This window comes from Gossypium raimondii, chromosome 11 (assembly GCF_025698545.1).
Source record: "Gossypium raimondii isolate GPD5lz chromosome 11, ASM2569854v1, whole genome shotgun sequence".
Taxonomy (NCBI): domain Eukaryota; kingdom Viridiplantae; phylum Streptophyta; class Magnoliopsida; order Malvales; family Malvaceae; genus Gossypium; species Gossypium raimondii.
Window position 1 is genome coordinate 33,376,362 of NC_068575.1, and position 21,234 is coordinate 33,397,595.

Here is a 21,234-nt window from a genome sequence, read left to right on the forward strand (position 1 = left end):
ATGGCTTTAGGATCTTTACATATTTTTATTCGAGTTATCCACTCCTATCGTGGCATCTTGAACAAAGTCATTCAGATGAGTTCCACTTTTGAGAGTGATCACTTTGCAATGCTCCTTCTGGCCTCAAATTTAAAGCATTAACTATTTGCCCCACTTGGTTTTCAAGAGCTCGAAGAGACGCAGCCTAACTCTAAAGTACAATATCACTTTTTTTTCCATATACTCCTTCAACAAAGATTCAATAGAATTAGAAGATGATACCTGGCCTTGTTGAGCATTTTGCCTCGGTATAGGATGATTATGACTGGGCGGTGCATTGTGGATATTTTGTCTTGCAACATTTTGTGAATTGCCCGCACCTTGATTATTCCAACTAAAATTTGGATGTTGATTCCACCCGGATTGTAAGTGTTGGAATAGGGGTTATTATTATGGTTAAAATTTCTCTTGTAGTACACAAATGCTGGGTTTAATGGGCATTCATCAAACACATTATCTTCATTGCAATAAATACATGAAAACTGGGCTGATTTCATCTCATGGACTTATGTTGAATTTTTTATTGTTTTAATTATGCTAGCTAGAGAAGAATACCTAGGCTGTCAACAAAGTGATTGCATCAAGCACTATGGTACCGACAACTCTTTTAACCGCCCTAACTCTCGTTGTCGGATATTAATAATCATTGTTGGCAATCTTTTCCAAAATCCCATATACTTCATTATACGTTTTATCCAATAAAGTACCATTGGTAGAAGCATCAACTACCATCCTCGTATGCGCATTCAGTCCATTATAGAATATTTTCATCTGAGTCCAGTGTTGAAATCCATGCATCAGGCATTTTTGAATTAATTCTTTAAATCACTCCCAAGCTTCATATAGTGTTTCATCCTTCAATTGTCGAAAAGATGTGATGTCATTTCTAAGCTTGGCATTCATATTTGGAGGATTATACCGTAGCAAAGACCTCTGGCAAAGATCATTCCATGATGCCATTGTTCCCAACAGTAAAACATTCAGCCATGCTCTTGCACAATATCTTAAAAACATGGAAACAATTTAAGTTGCAAGGCATCTTCAAGAACACCCTGCTACCTGAACGAGTCACAAACTTCTAAGAAAAGTCGAAAAAGCAATCTCGGATCTTCAGTGGGCAGTCCAATAAACTGTCCTAATATTTGCAACATCTCAAAAATTACCAGTTTCAGTTCAAACTACTGAGCCTGTATTTGTGGTCTAACTATCCCTAGATTCAGGTCATCCAAAATTGGCACAACATGCTCTCGAATTGGTTTATATTGGTCATCTATCACCCCACAAACATGAGGATTAGTAACCTGACCATTCAAATTATCAATTATACCAGGTATCACCCTACGAACATGAGGATTAACATCTTAACCAGTCAGATTATCATTGAAACCAGGATCATTCCCGTTCCTAGCCATTTTTCGTAGTTCTTTTTACTTTCTTCGTCAAGTTTTTTTTTATCTCTAGGTCAAAAGGATATTCCTTGTTAGCAGGAATGCCTCTTCTCATGCACTGATGGCAAACCTATAGAAATTTAATATAACTAAGTTAAATAAACTAAAGGAACTAAGTAAAATAATAAAACCAAATTTCACCAAATTGCTGATCCCTAGAAACGGTGCCAAAAACTTGTCGCATATGAAATGGTATGAGATTTGTGCAAGTATACAGATCGAATCGGTAATAAAGTGATAAGTGAGTATCATTCCCACTAGGACCAGATTTAGGTACAAAAGTGGTCAAGTTATTATAATAAAATGCGATTAATGCAATGGTAAAGCTATGGTAATTATGTAGTGGCAATTAAAAGGAATAATGATGTATGTAATATGTGGAATTAATGAGTACTTGGAAATGATATGGCAAAATGAGAGTAGAAATTTAATGGTGATTATGAAATGATTATTTGAATAATATGTAATTGAACAAATAAGCAACTAATGATGAGATGGAAAAGATACTACGGTAAAGGATAAGGGATATACAATGTTGATATGGAATGTTGAAATTACTAAGAATCAACCCTTACTGTTAGAAATGCCTTGGCAAAATCGTAATCCCTCTAGTACTTAGAAGAGTTCTAAAGTGGTTTGCTCCTTTCGAAAGCAAAAACCTCAAGTTACTTTGCCTGTGTCTATAGGCCTTTAATATGGTCCCTGCATTGTTTCCTTCTGTATGAACGCAACTCTATGTCTAGATTCTACTAAAAGTATCTTTTGAGTACTTGTTCATATCATTCAATTTCGGTCTAACTAATCCGACCTTTTCAGAATTAAATTAGTTTATGGGCATGCTACAAAGTCATCTATGTCTAGGGATTACACATATACGATTGGGAAATAAAAGCAATTGAATGAAATAGTCATCTTCATGTTGTAACACCATAGGCTGGAGCAAAAAATTACAAAAATTATCTTGATGTCGCGACACCACTATCTTATGACGTGACATCACTATCTTATGACGCGACATCACTGACAGTCTCCTAGATTTTCAAAACTGTAGGGTGTGTCTCGAAAACAAACCCAATTCCACAACATGAGCAATCTACTAGATATGTCGCGACAGGGAACCCCTGTGTGGAGACATCGCTACAATTTTCTACAAGATTAACCCCTCCCTATTGCACAACCCAACTTTTAACTCTAAAGGCACCTAGTTTTTAACCTAAAAAAACACTACTTTTAAACATAAAATTACACTATTAAGTTAACCTAACCTAGTTTTAACATCCAAACTCTTCCAAAACCTTTCTAAAACCTATAATTTTGAAACCCCCTTTTTCACTAAAAACTTAGGTTGTCCATTCCTCATCCCCAATTCTAAAGATCACATTGGAAGAAGCTATAAACAAAAGATCGAAGAGGAAACACATATGAATTCATGAAGATTGAGGTTAAATACTCTCGATTCTATTGTACTGTTTCATTTATTATTATTCATTTATATTCGTGCTAGAAATTTTAAAAATGCCTCTAAGTAAGAGCAAGAGAACTTCTGTTTCAGAAACCCTGATTATTTCAGACCCTATAAGATTTCATCATTTGAATGTTGAAATTTTTTTCTCAGGTCACAAGGAAGACCTGTCATACAGAAACAAGGGTTCGAACCCTCTAGCGTCCACTGTAAGGAAATATGGACTTTGGTCCAATATCACCATAGGGAGCGATTCTGTGCATTCCGAAAGAAAACATAGTTATTCATGTGGTTAATGAATTTTACGCTTCTCTTAAACACTAGATAGTTTGTCATGGCACAGGGGTATATGTGACTGTTGTCACAGTTCAAGTGGTAGAAGTCCCCTTATTCCCTAGCGACATTTGTGAGTTTTATGACATTTTGTTTTTTGAATAAGATTTTATTGATGTATAGGTTTGGAAATATAACAAAATATTGATATGAAGGTGTCATAAAGTATCTAACTTAGGGTAGGGGAAGTTGGAAATATAGGCCAGATACGGGGCTACCAACTAATTTTAATTAGGTGATTGTGTTCTCTGTAGCCAAGATGTTGATGTAATTCATTGGCACCTATATTGCATCTGCACTCAATGTTTCTAACATTAATGTTTTTTGAGCTATTTTGATATATGGTATTTTGCAACATAAAAAAAAAATTGTGCAGGGCATTGGATCGTTCGAGAAATGAAACGATGCATACAAAGTCAGAAGGCTGAACTTTTCTTTCCTCATTTAGTTGTAGTATTATTGTTACGTGTAAATAACTAATGCAATTGTGCAAGTGTACCCATCATTCTTTCCAAATTGTATCGTCTCCATAGGGATCAGAAATTGGTAAGAAATTGAGTAAGTTATTATAATCCTATTAACTATACTAAATAACAGGAAATACTCTTAAATTGAATAGGATGTTTGTATAATGAATTAATGAAATCAAATACTAAAAATAAGGAATTGATATCGAAAATAAAATGCAGTGGAAAATTACAGAGAAAAGGAAAAGTAATTCTGTTGTTGAATGAATAGGGCTGGAATTATTCAGGTGAAATGCTCATAGCAAAATAATGTCATGGTAAAATATTGTCTAATCAACTACTGAGAGAGTCAATATTGTAACCTGCCCTTTTCGATAGCTAGATTTTAAGCTAAAAATCTAAGTTAATATATGTTTACAGAACTCTTGATTAATAACAGCAATGAATGTTTTTCTCTGCATAACTCGCAACATCTATGTCTAGAGTGCTACGAATATTCTATCGAGTATTTTCTTGCATCAAACGATTCAAGATCCAATATATCTAACCTTTTTGGAATGAAAAATACATCTAAGAACACAACACACAATCATCTATGTCTAGTGCTTGCATGCATGTTTGTAAAATAAGCATAAATTGAATGAAACAGTGATATAGACAATCTCAAATCATGAGCATTAAAGATGATAAAACATTCACCCAAATAACTCTAAACCAGAAAAGATTTACTTCATGGGAGGAAAAGTAAACACCAAATTTGAACCATTCATCAACATAACACCAAATTTAAATCATTCATCAACATTTAAAGAAGTTTAATCACAGAAATCAGGAAAACTAAATGTAGAACTGTAGGATTTCTCACCACACTTTAGCGTCTCTTTTATCTTCTAATTGTACGTGAACCCAGGTCAGATGCCTCTTCCCCTTCTTCACGTCTATATTATGCTCTCTATAGCTGCTACCCTTTTCTTTCTCTGGAATTCTCCAATGGATTTTTTTCTCTGTGCAGAGAGAGGATTGTTGTCACCGGTCTCTTTCTCACACAAATTGTCCAACCCTTTTTTCTTCTTCTCTCTTTTTCTTTTATTGGGTAGATCCGTCCCACCTCAGCAAAACTTTTTTTATTCCTCTTTTCATGTTGGATTTTCTGGTACACGTACAGTTGGCTAAGAACAACGTGGATAAAGTACTAAGCCATCTTCTTGAAATTTCCATGGCAATTCTATTGGAAATACTATTAGCAATCAATCTCACAATTTTCCACGGTAATGTTTCACTTCCTTTATTTTTCCTTCTACATCTTCTTCCTCTTCCTACACTTGTGTTCATACAAAACCACACCTTTCCTCCCCAAATGATAAAAGTAACATAAAATGGCCATAATATTGTAATTCAAGCTTTGTTATGCAATGTTCTAAAAATATCCTAAAAATGCAAATGTGTTCACTTAATTACAACCAGTTAATTCCATTTAGAAGCCTTAAATATAACTCTTTTCAAGATTTATCACACTCCCAAACATGAAATATTGCTTGTCCTCAAGAAAATGATGTTTGAATATGCATGAATACATGGAATTTCCAAAACAATCATTCACCAAATGTACTACCAAATCATAATAAGCATATTGTGTACCTCTATTCTAAGTAAATTCTACTAAAACACAGAAAAAATAGCTTACAATTTTTGTAAACCTACTTAGCCAATGCAGTGCAAAAAATGGTTCTTAAAAGTAAAATTTTCTAAATATTTCAGCAATTAAAACTATAGCAGATCTATCTAAATATACTTAGGTTATCTCTCTCCTAAACTCATTTTTTTTACTTACTTAATTTTCAACACAAAATTTCCTAGGAATTCATATTGTCATATGATTATATACTTGACAACCTTAATGGAGCATACACTAGATTGCCACGTATTATATCATGTCACAATTTGAATATAAATCACTCATGAAACAAAAGCTTTTAACTAAAAAATGGATGGACCAAACAACTACCTTTTTAGCAATTTAGCCTCAAGATTCAATGGAGTGTCCCTAGAATAAGTGCATATATATTATAGAAAAACACTCATTTTTGAACTCATTTTTCTGATAAAAAATATAATGGAGCAAACAAAATATTACTGACCTACTGAACAGGTTCAAACATTGGAGTATTCATATTATTTTACCATGACAAGATTATACCCTATTACCATATTGAAATTAAGTCAAGAAGTCCTAAATTTATTCAAAGAATGCTACTATAACCTAATTGCATTTATATTTCAATTATTCTACTTTTAGAAAGTCATTTTCAACAGTTGTCCTGTGGTAAATATGCCTAAACAACTCTCATCATATTTTCTAAGTTTACAAAGAAGAGTTATTATCCTTATTGAACATCATTGATAACCATATACTCACATAATCTGACAGTTAAATTCCAATTGAATGCTATGGCAAAAAGATTGTATAAACAATTAACAATATAGTATATATGCACAGCGTAACAATTATGATGAGATACAGTCCATTTAGTTCCCTCAATATAAAGATCTTGAAGAACCTGTTGTAGTCCTTCCACTATAAGCGTTGCTATAAAATTAGAATGTTCATCAGGACCCTTAGGCAAATTGTAATGGGCATTAATAGAATCCTCATCAAACAAAATAGAAACAACTCTGACATAGATGAAGGCATTGTTAGGAGATGTTAGCTGCGCATAAAATTCTCTTAGCATTTTTGGATGAACATCTCCCAGGTGTGAGCAAAATAGTTTCCAACCATATTTTTCCACTATTGAAGAAATAGAGATATCATAACCCAAGAAGGTTGAACCTTGAACAAGGAAGCCTTTTTTAAAACAAAATGGTCTTTTGACTTTTTCTTCAAATATTTTTCTTCAGCTGTTTTGTTGGAAAAGGTCTCCGTGGGTAAGGATATAGAGAAAAATGGTGTATTAAGAGCCATAATGACAAAAGGATGTGAACTTGTGAGAAAGTTATTGAGAGGTTTACAGTGGTGAAGGTGAAAAACTAATAGACGAAAATGACAAAGACAATAACTAGGGATAACTTTGAAGGAAAAATTGATTATCTAAGTTCAGATAGTGACAGAAAATATCACAGTGACGTGGTTGAAAAGATTTACCTGACACACCATAAAAGTAAATTGAGCGAGAACCCAAAATTATTAGACAAAATTGTATAAAAGAAGTAAGGACTGCTTTTAATTTTTTTTTATTTTGGCCTAAAGAAAAACCTGTAACAAGAAGGAAAAATTAAATGAATTTAGTGAATAAAAAATAAAAAAAATTAAATGAAGAAAAATTTAAATGCAGGAGAGAAATTTTAATTATTTCTAAGAGAAATGAAATTTTTGTCATGCATTATAAGAGCTCCAAAATAATGTTTCAAGCATTAACCATTGACTTTGAAAGTGGATCCAGTTTTTTAATGTTTAACCTCAGCAGCTCCATGAGGATATATACGTTTGACTTTGAATGGTCCAGACCATCTTGACTTTAATTTGCCAGCAAATAATTTAAGCTTGGAATTAAAAAGCAAGACTTGTTGTCCAGGTACAAATTGTGGTGGCAAAATCTTCTTGTCATGCCTACGCTTTGTCTTTTCTTTGTATAGTCTCACATTCTCATAAGCTTGAGCTTGAAATTCATCCATCTCATTAAGCTCCAGTAGGTGATGAGTAGCAGCAGCACCATAGTCCATGTTTAGTTTCTTGATTGCCCAAAATGCTTGCCCAAAATTCTTGACAAGCTTGAAAGGTGACATTTCCAACGGTGTCTTGAAAGCTCTGCGATAATCCCACATGGCTTCATCTAACCTTGTTGACCAATCTATGCGGTTGGGATTGACAACTTTCTCCAGAATCTGCTTGATTTCTCTGTTGGAAATTTTAGCTTGTCCATTTGTTTGGGGTGATATGTCGTGGAAGTTTTATGTTTAACCCCATATTTCTTTAGAGTGTTGGAAACTAATCTACAGTAAAAATGTGAGCCTTCATCACTAATTAAAGCACAAAGGGTACCAAACCTGGTAAAAATATTTGTATGCAGGAATCTTAGAACTGATTTGGCATCATTTCTAAGTAAGGCCATAACTACAGCCCATTTAGATACATAATCCATAGTGATAGGAATATAGATTTTTCCCAAGGATGGTGGAAATGGTTCCATGAAATCAATTCCCCAAATGTCAAATAATTCCACCTCTAGAATAATTTACAGCGACATCTCGTGTCTTCTTGATAAGTTACCAGTTTTTTTACAACGATCACAATTTTTACAAAACTCATTAGCATCTTTAAACATGGTGGGTCAATAAAAACCGAATTAAAGAACCTTTGCAGCAGTTCTAATGCTTTTAAAATGTACACCATAAGGTGCAGAATGATAGTGATGTAGGATACTTTGAAATTCATCATCTAGAATACATCTTCGAATTACTTGATCTGCACACTGCTTGAATAGAAATGGCTCGTCCCAGTAATATTGCTTGACATCATGAAGGAATTTCCATTGTCCTTGATGATTGAGCGCAGGTGTCAGCAACCCACTGACTAAAACGTTAACAATATCAGCATACCATGGCAATGCCATAGCGAACAATATCTACTCATTTGGGAATTCGTCTTTAGTCATTTGACCCTCACTATACTCATTCCTTACTTTCAGTCGTGACAAGTGATCAGCCATTTGATTGTCAGTGCCTTTCCTATCTTTGATTTCCAAATGAAATTCCTACAACAGCAATATCCATCTAATAAGTTTATGTTTGCCCTCTTTTCTCGTCACCAAGTATTTGATGGCAGAATGATCTGTATAAACTGTGACTTTGGTACCCACTAAATAAGCTCTAAAATTTTCAAAGGCAAACACCATGCTAACAATTCTTTCTCCATGGTGGTGTAATTGAGTTGTGAATCTGTCAGCATTCAGCTGGCATAATATATAACAATCTTGGCTTTTATTTTCCTTAGCACTACTTCGACAGCAAAGTCACTTGCATCACATATTAGTTCAAATGGTAGAGTCCAATTTGGTGCAATGACTATAGGTGCTATAGTTAATTGTTCCTTTAACTCTTCGAACACCTTTAAGCATAAGTCATCAAAATGAAATGATTTTATTTGCTCCAACAATTGACATAGAGGCTTCAATATCTGAGAAAAATCCTTAATGAAGCGACGGTAAAATCCAGCATGTCCGAGGAAGCTTCTAATTCCTTTCACTAAAGTGGGTGGTGGTAACTTTTCAATGACTTCTATTTTTTCTTTGTCGATGGAAATTCCTTATTGTGAAATTTTGTCGCCCAAAACAATGCCTTCAGAAACCATAAAGTGACATTTTTCCCAATTCAGCACCAGATTTGTTTCTTGACATTGGCAAAGTACTAACTCTAAATTTTTCAAGACATCTTCAAAAGTGTTGCAAAACAACGAGAAATCATCCATGAATACTTCAAGGAATTTTTCCACCATGTCAGAAAATATTGCCATCATGCAACGCTGGAATGTTGTTGGGGCATTACATAACCCAAATGGCATTCTTTTGAATACAAATGTTCAATAACAACAGGTGAATGTAGTTTTTTCTTGATCAGTAAGAGATATGGCAATTTGGTTGTACCCTGAGTAGCCATCTAAAAAATAGTAGAAGGCTCTCCCTACTAGTCTGTCTAGCATTTGATCTATAAAAGGCAAAGGGTGATCTTTCTTTGTTGCTTTGTTGAGCTTTTGATAATCCATACAAACTCTCCAATCTCTAACAGTACGTATGGGAATGAGTTCATTCTTATCATTGCTGACTACTGTGAATCCTCCTTTCTTGGGTACACACTGAACATGACTCAACCAAGAGCTATTAGAAATTGGGTATATAATCCCAACATTCAACAATTTGATAATATCCTTCTTAACTACTTCCTTCATAACAGGATTCAGTCTCTTTTGTTGTTCAATAGATTTGCCATGACAATCTTCAAGTATTATTTTGTACATGCAGATTGCTAGGCTAATTCCTTTGATATCCACAATTGACCATCCTAAAGCTTTCTTGGATTTCTTTAAGACCTCCTATAATTGCATCTCCTAATCTGTTGTAAGCTTGACAGAAATAAATTCAGGCAGTGTATCATTTTCTCCCAAATAAGTGTACTTCAAATGCACTTATAATGGCTTCAAATCCAGCACCGTTTGATCTTCTATTGATGAGCGAGGAGCGTTGAAAGAGCGACTTGATAACTCTAATGATTCAAAGCTCCTTCTGCATCCATTTTCAAATCATTTAGTTTCCATCAGTTCTTTAAATTCTTCAGTCAAATCTGTTTCATTTAATTTGATAGTCTGCATCATAATTGTTGTGCATATGTTCTACAAATTCTTCCTGAATTACAATGTCAACAAATTCTACGGCATGGCATTCTTCATCTGAATCTGCACACTTTAAAGCATAAAAAAAATTAAAAGTCAACCACTGATCATTAATTCTCATGGTTAACTAACTTTTCTCTACATCAGTCAATGTTCAACCAGTTGCTAAGAAAGGTCGTCCAAGTATTATAGGCACCTCTTTATCTGCTTCACATTCCAAAACAATAAAATTTGCTAGAAAGATGAAATTGTCAACTCTTACCAGAAAATCTTCAATTTTACCTTTTGGATGGACATGATCTATCAGCTAGTTGTAGTGTGACAATAGTAGGTCTTAACTTTCCTATCCCAAGTTTTCTAAAAACAAACATAGGCATTATATTGATTCTTGCACGTAAATCGCATAATTCTTTTCTTAGATAATGGTTTCCAATTGAACAGGGTATAGTGAAACTCACTAGATCTTTTAATTTTGGTGGCAGTTTGTTCCTCAGCATTGCTGTCTAGCCTTTAGTAAGTGCCACAGTTTTGAACTCCCCTAACCTTCTCTTCTTGGATAAGATATCTTTCATGAATTTTACATAGTTCAGAAATGTTCTAATGCTTCCACCAAAGGTATATTGATGTGTAATTGTTTCATGACCTCCTGAAATTTCTTGAATTAAACATCTTATTTTGACTTTTAGAAATGCTGAGGAAAAGATGGTGGTGGCCTTCCTTCCATTTTTTAAGGTTTCCTTGCTATGGCATTTTTTTTGCCTCAGTGAGATAAATTTGATTTAGCATGCTTTTGTCTACTGCCACCTTTTGTAGTTTCTTCCACTTCTGGTTTGAAAGTTGTGCTTCCAGGAGCTTCTAAACTTTCCTCCTCAGATAAGGCATCATTCACAACTCCTGGTAGCTGAGTGCCACTCTAGAGTGTTATGGCTTTACATTGTTTTTTCTTTGAGATCTAGAACTTTCTATGTCACTAGACAATGCTCCTTGTTGTCTAGAGCTTAATTCAGTGGCAATTAAGGAAGCTGTCTGGCTCTGAATAATTGCATCATTCTTAGCGATATACTTTTTTAATAAAGCTTCCATAGCTAATGTTAACGATGATGAACTTTTTTGCACATTTTGCCGCGGCATTGGTTGACTGTGTCCAGGTGGTACCGTGTATTCTATCTATTAACAGTGCTGACACTTCCCATTCCATTATTAATCCACCTGAAATTTGGATGTTGCTTCCACCCTGGATTGTAGGTGTTGGAGTAGGGACTGTTATTTCTATGATTAAAATTTCCCATGTAATACGCAAACATTGCATTGAATGGGCATTCATCAAAACCATGACCTTCTCTATAGTATACGCATGCTAGTTCTACAACTTTTATCTCCTACACTATAGAGGGTCTTTTCAGAGTTTTAATCATATTTGTTAAAGATGATACCTGAGCTGTTAACGATGTAATCGCATTAAGTTCCATTGCTCCAACAACTCTTCTACCAGTACCAACTCTAGTAGTTGGGTACTGATAATCATTATTTGCTATTCCTTCCAAAATTTTGTATGCTTCATTTTAGGATTTGTCAAGCAATGTCCCATTAGCGGATAAATCCACCACCATTCGTGTATAAGCATTTAACCCATTGTAGAACATTTCCATTTTTGTCCAATGTTGAAAACTATGCATCGGGCATTTTCTAGGGTGTTTTTTGTCTACACAATCATAATTAGCATGTTAAACAAGTTGTAATTGTCCTAATTTGGTCGTCTAAACCAAACACCATAAATGTTAGCTCTTAAAACTTAATTAAGGAGTTCAACTCATCATTCAAATTTTAAATTTTTGTTCGTATTTAGGTTTTAGTTTTACATTTTTAACTTCTTTTGAATTGTAAACATTTCTTTTAATTGCAGTCTTAGTTTAGTTTTATTTTCTTCATCAAATTCAATAATCACCACATCATTCGAGGGTTTCAAAATTCAAATGCAATTTAAGATCTTCGAGTTCTAAGTATCTCTTCTCTCTTCTCTTTATCGTTACATTTCTTTGAATGTTTAATAAATTGATAGGAAATTTTGCATCTAGGATGGGCCAAAACTAAACCCTAGAAAGGTTGATGATCTGAAGTAGGATTAATTAGCTTGGGTTAAGGGTTCAAATCTAGTTAGTTCGATTAGATTAAGTGGAATAAACCCTATAATTGACAACTCTAGGAAGTCATTTAGGTAGATGAGGCCAAAAGGATAGTTTTCTTGGAATAAACTTAATCTAACCCGGTGTAATTTATCAGGTTGAAAGATAAGTAACTTAATTCGATCAATTAATCTAGTTATAGGTCGAAATATATTAATTAGGTTAATTGTTAGCTACTTAGTGAAAAACCCTATATCTAAGTTAATCCTGAACACGGAAGTGATTCACCCTTCTGCTTTCTTTAATTGATTTTTATTTTAGTATTTTTCTGTTATTTTATTCTGCAACCCATTTGCTTTGATTCTGTCGTAATATAATTTCAATGTGAGTAGTATTTAGCCCTAGTAGTGTGTGATTTCTTGCTTATAGTTTTGATTGAACAAACCTCCATTGGGTAATATTCTTGGATACTTCCATTATTTCGTTGTAATAAACTATATTACAATTTGACATGTACACTTGCAAGCATCGCAAAAAATTTCTGTATCTAATTGTAGTTTTCTAAGCCCTGTGGCACCCATGCTGAGGTGCGGTCAAGTTGTTGACATCATTGCCAAAAAGGTTTCAGTGTTAGATTAAATTATTATTAATATTGCATGCTATTAGGATAAGTACGAAAGTTGTCGATTATGGATATGGTTTTTATTTGTTTGTAATTTGTTTTTTTATACTTAGTTATTTTTCTTGTTCTAGTGTATGACTAGAAGTAGAGGCAATTTAATCGAGTCTGACCCTGAACTTGAACGCACATTAAGGTGAGAATGTAAAACTCTCATTCCGATAGAAGATCCACTAGTGGTTAATCCACTGCATGAAAACCCATTGTACAAGGACCAACCAGAGCAGATACCACGACCAATAGAGCCTGTTACACAAATAGTAAAACCAAAGTCAGAGCAGAATCTCACGTTGCTTGATTATGCAACACCAAATCTAGATGTTGTGTGAGTCAACATGAACAGGCCAACCATCAATGCCAATAATTTCAAAATAAAGTCGTCCATCATTCAGAAAATCTAGAGTAACCTGTAATTTTGGGGCTGAATCCATGAGGACCCAAATTAGCATTTAAAATGTTTTCTCCATCTATGAGATACTTTTTAATTTAATGGGGTCACCGGTGACATTATTCATCTTCGATATTCACATTCTCATAGTGTGATAATGCTTCTGTTTGGTTGGATTCGTAGGCTCCAGGCTTGATTGATACATGGGCGGAACTTGCAAACAAGTACTTGGCGAAATTTTTTTCGCCAAGTAAAATGATGCATCAGACGAGAGATATAACTAACTTTCAACAAATTGAAGGGGAGACTCTTTATGAGGCATGGGAGAGGTTGAAATTGCTGTCGCACAAATTTCCTACCACGGGTTAGTTGAGTGGTTAAAGATACAGATCATTTACAATGATCTGGATGAGAGCTTAAGATCTGGATTAGATAGGGGCATCTACCAGAATGTTTATGTCTAAAACTTATGCGAAGGCTTGTCAGCTTATTAAGGACATGAACATGAATTAATACATGAGGGCAGCTGATAGGTTTGTGTACAATCCAATACCCCTCCCCCCCGACGGTGAAAGTTGTTCAAGATGATGATAAATACCAATAGATCTTCAAGAAGCTGAATCAACTGGAGATGAGTTCTAGCCGACCACCTTTTTTTGAACCATCTCGTACAAGTGGATATTATCATGAAAGCCAACCCGATGAGGTGAACTACATGGGAAATAGGGGGTGGAAATCCCTATTCCAATACTTATAATCTAGGTTGGAAGGACCATCCAAATCTAAAATGGGGAGGTAATCAAGGATATGGAAATATAAATCAAAATCAACATATTCCTCCTTATCAACCTCCACACAAGTCGAACCCTCACGAGTATGAGAGGCACTTTAACGATCATGCCTCATGAAGACAGTGGATGGATAAGATCAAAAGGGAAATGCATTCAACATGTGGTGAGATGACACTTATGTAGACTAAGTGCACCCAAACGAATACGCAGTTGGCTGACATTCGAGCCCAACTGAGCTAGAAGATGAACATGATGTAGAGGATGTTGGATCTGGTGCCTTGAGTGTAGTATATTCATTTGTAAACTTGTAAATTTTTTTACCAGATTGGTTAATAAAATGAATTCATGGATTACACTAATATATTTTGTATAATTGTCCTCATATGGTTTTTTCCTGCGAAGCAAAATAGAAGCAAATATTAGCTCATTGGTTGTCTAATGTTTAAACTAACACTAATCAATATTACGTAGTTAAATCGTAATATAGAAAGACAAATTATATTAGTAAATGAACCTAAACATGTCCTTAATCTAATTAGAAATGAGTAAACTGATTGAAAGACTAATATGTCATCTATCAAATCCAATTAGCATCGGAGCAGATGACTTCCAGAAAATAAAGACATAGATGTGATCCACTGCACATGCTATAACACTCCTAACCCAAAAATCATCAAATTGACCATTTTTTAAGAATCAATTTACAATCAATTATGCTAGACCCTTTAATAGTCCTTATTACACATCAAATTCACTATCAAACCTTGAAATTTTGACACTTTAACAATTTAATCCTTAAATCAAAATCTATCAAAAATCACTTTACAAAGCAACCAAATATCACAATCAAAGCTTGAAATATATAATTATCATCACAAACAACCAATATTCATCAATGGTAACTTCCACAATTTTTAACAGATTCAAAAATGAAGGTACGAGCTAGCTGGACCTAATTGCAACGATTTCAAAAACATAAAAATCATTAAAAACGGGACAAAACTACATATCATGTATGAAGAAAATCAAAAACCAAAGCTTTCCCCCCTTTAATGGTGATTTCAGCCGAGGAAGAAGAAAATGAAAAAGATGATAGGTTTTTCATCTTTTGTTTAATTAGAATTTAACTTAATTATCAAATTGCTTAATTAAACTTTAAAAATTATCATAATTACATTACAAACTATCCATGTACATACACTATCATCATATATGGTATAATTACCATTCAAGTACATTAACTTTCATTTTTAAAGCCATTTGAACCCGTTAACTAATAGAACTCAACTGTTACACTTTTTTACGATTTAGCCTTTTTTACTTAATTAACGACTTAAACATCAAAATTTTTTAATGAAATTTTAATACAACCTTAATTTATTCCTGTAGACATTAAATAAATAATAGAATAATGATTTACTCATCAGAATCATGGTCCCAAAACCACTATTTTTGTCATCACTGAAAAATGGGCTGTTACAACTCTACCCCCATAGGAAATTTCATCCTCGAAATTGTTACCTGAAAATAGATATGGATATTGTAATCTCACCGATTCCTCAGTTTCCCAGGTACCCTCCTCAGTACCATGTCGATGCCATAAGACTTTCACCAATGGTGCTCGTTTACTCCAAAGTTATTTAACTTCCCGAGTCAAAATTTTTACTGGTTCTTCAGAACATGTTAAATCTGGCTGTAATTCAATTTCACTATGAGGAATTACGTGTGATGGATCAGATTTGTACCGCCTTAGTATTGAAATGTGGAACACGTTATGAATTTTCTCGAGTTCAGGAGGTAAAGCTAATCTGTAAACCACAGGACCGATTGTTTCGGTAATCTTGTATGGCCAAATAAATCTCGGACTCAACTTTCCTTTCTTGTCAAATCGCAGCACTTTCTTCCACGAAAAAACTCTTAAAAATACCTGATCACCAACAGCGCATTCTATATCTTTTCTTTTCAAATCCAAGTACGACTTATGATGATTCGATACAACTTTTAAACAATCTTGGATCATTCAAACTTTATCTTCAATTTCTCAAATCAAATCAATCCCTACCATTTTGGATTCGCTTAGCTCGGACCACTACAACAACATTTTACATTTTCTTCCTTATAAAGCTTCAAATAGTGCCATTTTAATAATGTATTGATAATTGTTATCATAAACGAACTCAACTAAAGGTAAGTATTTTTCCTAGCTACCCTCGAACTCAAGAATACAACATCGTAGCATGTCTTCCAAAATCTGGATTACTCATTCTGATTGCCCGTTCGTGTAATGAGAAAACTCTATACTCAAAATTAAGTTTAGTGCCCAAAGCCTTGTGAGATTTACTCCAAAATCTTGATGTAAATCACGGATCACGATTAGAAATAATATATGTCGAAAGCCCTTGTAATCTCACAATCTCTGACACATATAATTATGCTAGCTTCCCGGGTGGGTAATCTATTCTGACTGGAATAAAATCGGCCGATTTAGTCAATCTGTCAATAATCACCCAGATTGAATCTTTCTTTTCCAGAGTTACAATCAAACCAGATACGAAATCAATCGTGACTCATTCCCATTTCCACTCAGGAATCATAATAGGATGTAATAATCCTGATTGGACCTTATGCTTTGTTTTTACCTATTGACAAATCAAACATTCGGTTACGAACTCACAAATCTCACGTTTCATACCCGACCACTAGTGCATTTGTTTCAAATCATAACACATCTTTACACTACCAGGATGAATGGAATATGTACTATTGTGAGCTTCAGATAGAATGACACTTTTCAACTTTAAATTATTCGGACTACAAATTCTATTGTGAGCTTTAGATATAATGTCACTTCCCAAATTTGTTGTAGAAACGAAGGTTTAGTCCTCAATTCTACCAATACAGAACCATCGGCATTCAAAGCCAAATAAGCATTCAACGCTCAAAGTGCAAACAATAATGACTTTCTACTAAGTGCATCCGCAACCACATTAGCCTTTCCCAAATGATAATCAATAACAAAATCATAATCTTTCAGTAGCTCCAACCAACGTCGCTGTCTCAAATTCAATTCTTTTTGAGTCATTAAATATTTTAAGCTTTTGTGATCAGTATACATGTAACATTTCTCGCCGTATAAATAATGCCTTTATATCTTCAAAACGAAGACAGTCTCGACTAGCTCAAGATCGTGAGTAGGATAATTCTTTTCATGCAGCTTTAATTGTGGAGAAGCATAAGCTACCACTTTCCTTGACTGCATTAACACACAACCTAAAGCATTGAGAGACGCACTACTGTAAACAACATATGCCGTTCGAGATTCAGGCCGAGTTAAAACTAGAGCTTCTGTTAACGTGTTCTCCAGTTGATCAAAACTCTGTTGACACTTATCAGACCAAACAAATTCGACATTTTTCTGTAGTAACCTGACCATAGGTGAAGCAATGTTTGAGAAATTTTTAACAAATTACTGATAATATCTAGCTAATCCCAAGAAACTTCAATCGTCAGAAATTTTTTTTGAAATTTTCCAATCAATAATTGCGGAAACTTTTTTCGGATCAACCCTGATTCCATCAACAGATATAACATGTCCTAGAAAATCCACTTCTCGTAGAAAAAATTCACATTTACTGAATTTCGCATATAGTTCTTTTTCACACAAAGTTTACATCACAACTCTTAGATGTTCGGCATGATCTAACCCGTTCAGTGAATAAATTAGTATGTCATCAATTAATACCACAACAAACTGATCTAAATATGGCTGAAATACCTGATTCATCAAGTCCATGGATGCCACAGGAGTGTTAGTCAAATCAAATGGCATCACCAAAAATTCATAGTGACCATATCTAGTTTTGAATGCAGTTTTCGGTACATCTTCCTCTTTAAATTGCAGTTGATAATATTCGAATCTCAATTCGATCTTTGCTCCTTTTAACTGATTGAATAAATCATCAATATGAGGTAACGAGTATTTATTCTTGATGGTGACTCTATTTAGCTGTCGGTAATCTATATATAGTCTTATTGACCACTCTTTCTTCTTCACGAACAAAACTAGAGCACCCCAAGGTGACACGCTTGGTCAAATAAATTCGCGATCTAATAACTCTTGCAACTGCACTTTTAACTCTTTCAATTCTATAAAGGCTATCATGTACGGTGTTATCAAAACCGGAGCTATTCCAAGCATAAGTTCGATCATAAATTCTACTTCTCGAGTCGGCGGCAACCTAATCAATTCTTCAAGAAAAACATTAGCATATTCTTTGACTATCGGCACTTGTTCAATTTTAGATTCAGCCACTTTCGAATCAAGAATGTAAGCTAAATAAGCTTCGCATCTCTTTTTAATCAATTTTAGAGCTAACAATGCTGAAACTACATTTGTAATACAATCGACCCCATCAGTCCTAACACAAACAAATTTACCATTCAGATGTATTAAGCTAAATTTTTTCCTTCAACAACTCAGATTGCATCATGCTCAAACAACCAGTCTATTCCCAGAATGAGATCAAAATAATTAAAAGGTAAAAAACATCAAACTACCAGGAAAATCGTAACACCTAATTTTCAGTAGATATGATTTACATATTTGATTAACTAAAACGCATTGGCTTAGTGGATTGTTATTTTGACAGTATATTCAGTGAATTCAACAGGTAAATTCTTTTTGTCTACTAATGCAATGCATATATACGAGTGAGTTGATCTAAGATCAATCAATGCATATACATTAGTATGAGAGAGAGAAAAAGTACCCGTAATAACATCTAGGGCAGTAGCTTCCTCACAAGCTCTGGTTGCATAAGCTCTAGTTGGTATTCTCGCTTCAGATCGTTCATTCATCTCACTATTCTTCCCTCAACCAGAAGTAGTGTTTGTAGCATTTCTAGAACACTTGCCTCTCTGTGAGGTTGTTTCAGGCTTGTTTGTTTGATTGCCAAAATCATTCTTCCTTTTCAGACAATCGGGAAGAAAATGATTAGTAGATCCATAACGAAAACATGCTCCCGACTTTGATCAACATTCACTAAAATGCCTTTTGTTGCAATCAACGAAAACAAGCTACCTACTTTGATCAACATTCACCAAAATTCCTTTTCTTGCAATCATCGCAAACAAGAACGATTCTCTCAAAATTCCTTACACTTTCAACACTAGCCATCGGAGAATTAACAGACTTAAAATTGCTTTGTCTCGGTTTATCTCTACCAGTGAACTTTGAAGGGGTAGTCGATTGACTTGTCTCATTTCTAAATTTCTTCGATGGAGACGTTTGAGCAGGCAGAAACGAACCTTTTTTTGTTAAAATCTCAAAATCTTGAATCTGACTGTCGTATACTTTTGCAAATTTCATCAATTTTTTGAGCCCATTCTGAAATTTCTACAAACTCCCATAACTTTAATGCTGCCATGGACATAAGAATATCATCACTCAACCCATCTTCAAGTCTAACACACATTTCCTCTTCATTTGATACTATATTAAGGGCATATTTGCTTAGCTATACAAATTCCCGCTCATAGTCAGCTACAGACCGATTCCCTTATTTTAACTCAAGAAATTCTTTTTTTTCTTGTCAATGAACAACCGACTAATGTACTTATTCTTGAATTCAATCTGAAACAAAACCCAACTAATATAGTCATTTGATGTCATCGTGCTCAAAATGTCCCTCCATAAGTACGCTTTATCTTTTAGTAATGACACAACACATCTCAAACAATCTTCAAGAGTGTACATCAGTTCTGCAAAGACTCTCTTGGTATTCATTAACTAGTACTCGGCTTTTGCAAAATCATCATCCACGTTGCCTCTGAATTCTTTTGCACTACATTTTCAAATTTTATCTACGGATACTCGAGTAACCGTCACAAGTACAGGATTTTGAGGACCTAGGGGTGCCAAAGGAGGCACAGTAGGGGTGGAGGTGGCAGAGTTACAAGATTTGCTTGCTTGAACTCATTGAACCTTTGGTTCATCATTCCCAGGAACACATTTTTCATTTCGTCACCAAAGGACTGTGGAATCAACGCACTATTACTTACTTCAAGATTCGAAGCTTGAACATTACTTTCAGCTTCGTTAACTATAACCCGATTCAACTCAACTGACATCTTGGTTCTATAAGAAAATACAACATTAGATCAGATCAAAAGCATCACACTATCATAGGGTATACGTGGCATGTATATACTAAACTCTACTTCGCTACGTTAGCCTTAGAACAGACTAAATCGTAGCTCTGATACCACTAAATGTAACACACCTAACCCAAAAATTATCAAATTGACCATATTCTAATAATCAATTTAAAACCGATTATGCTAGACTCTTTAATAGTCCCTATTACACACGAAATTCACCATCAAACCTTGAAATTTTGACACTTCAATAATTTAATCTTTGAATCAAAATCTAACAAAAATCACTTTACAAAACAACCAAATATCACAATCAAAGCTTCAAATATATAATTATCATCATAAACAACCAAGATTCATCAATGGTAACTTCCACAATTTTTAACAAATTCAAAAACAAAGGTACGAGCAAGTTAGACCCAATTGCAATGATCTCAAAAACATAAAAATCATTAAAAACAGGACAAAACTACATACCATGCATGAAGAAATTCAAAATCAATGCTTCCCCCCTTTAATGGTGATTTCAGCCAAGGAAGAAGAAAATGAAAAAGATGAAAGGTTTTTCATCTTTTTTAATTAACATTTAACTTAATTATCAAAATATTTAATTAACCTTTAAAATTATCATAATTACATTAAAACCTATCCATGTACATCCACTATCATCATATATGGTATAATTACCATTCAAGTCCATTAACTTTCATTTCTAAAGCCATTTGACCCTTTTAACTAATACAACTCAACTTTTACAATTTTTACGATTTAGTCCCTTTTACTTAATTAACTACTTAAACATCAAAATTTCTTAACGAAATTTTAATATGACCTTAAGTTATTCCCATAGACATTAAATAAATAATAGAATAATAATTTAATCATCGAAACTGTGGTCACAAAACCACTATTTTTTTCATCACTGAAAAACGGGTTGTTATACATGCAGTACATCGGATAGGACAT

At 34.1% G+C, this 21,234-nt stretch overlaps 1 non-coding gene across 1 annotated transcript; it reads left to right on the forward strand.

Moving 5' to 3' along the window:
- Positions 1 to 826: 826 nt before the first annotated feature.
- LOC128035208 (small nucleolar RNA R71) lies at positions 827 to 933 on the forward strand. Its single transcript, XR_008191608.1, has one exon. It is a non-coding gene; the product is annotated as a small nucleolar RNA R71 (small nucleolar RNA).
- The last annotated feature ends 20,301 nt before the right edge of the window (positions 934 to 21,234 follow it).